Raw genomic sequence first — 912 nt, 5'->3', positions numbered from 1 at the left:
CGGGCCTCCAGGGCTGCCCGCCCCGCGCTCGCGGACAGCTGCCCCCCGGCCCGGCCCGCCCCGCCGCCGCGCTCCCGTTCGTGCTTCCTCTCGCTGTCACGAGGTCACTTACCCGAGTGGGTCAGAAGTGGTTCGGATGAAGCTTTGTTGCCCCCCACCCAAGCTTGAGAAGGACGGGCGTGTAACATTGCTCGGGAACCTGTGCTGAATACCTCCTAGTACCACGGTACCTGTGCGGTCGTGGCCAGCTCATTAACCATCTGGAACAGGATCGAACACGACCCCGCGCTGGCCGGGGCTCTACAGGCGGCAAACATCAGGCCGCGCCGCGCCGCGCCATGCTTCGCCCCGTCCTTCTAGAGGACTTTGTTGTAGGAGTCGCCGCCTGCGCCGGTGCGGGTGACGGAGCGGGGAACACGCCTGGGACGCAGCGCACACGCCAAACTTCGCCAGCCGTGCGCGCTCTTTTCAAGAACGCCTCCTTACAACTCTGAACCTTGGGTTCCTTAAAAACTTGGCCCAGTTTTTACCTCCTAATTAACAGTATTTTTCCCTTTGCTATTTATAAAGGTACAGTCTTTAAGAAAGTTCTTCTTCCTTTAAAAAAAACAAAACCAACCAACCAAACTGGGCAACGGCGAGCAGGATTCAGGTCCTACGAACAACTCTGCAAGTACGCGCACACGTTCGGTTCCCTTGTGGCAGCAAAACCCTTCCTCGGCCGGCACGGAGCCAGGCCTGCGCCTTCTGCCGCCGGCGCTCCCACCGGCCGGCCGCCGGGTGCATCGTGCGTCCCACTGGCGAGGCTGCAGCAGCAGCAGCAGAGCCGTCGAGCACAGACGCTCTGGTGGCTTCTCTGAGGATGCAGCATCTGCCAGCAGAGTCCTTGCGATGCAGGCATGCCCTATTCTG

The sequence above is a fragment of the Alligator sinensis genome, unplaced genomic scaffold (assembly GCF_000455745.1).
Source record: "Alligator sinensis unplaced genomic scaffold, ASM45574v1 scaffold1269_1, whole genome shotgun sequence".
In the NCBI taxonomy this organism is placed as follows: domain Eukaryota; kingdom Metazoa; phylum Chordata; order Crocodylia; family Alligatoridae; genus Alligator; species Alligator sinensis.
The sequence above is the reverse complement of the archived record's forward strand: the minus strand, read 5'-3'. Positions refer to the sequence as shown.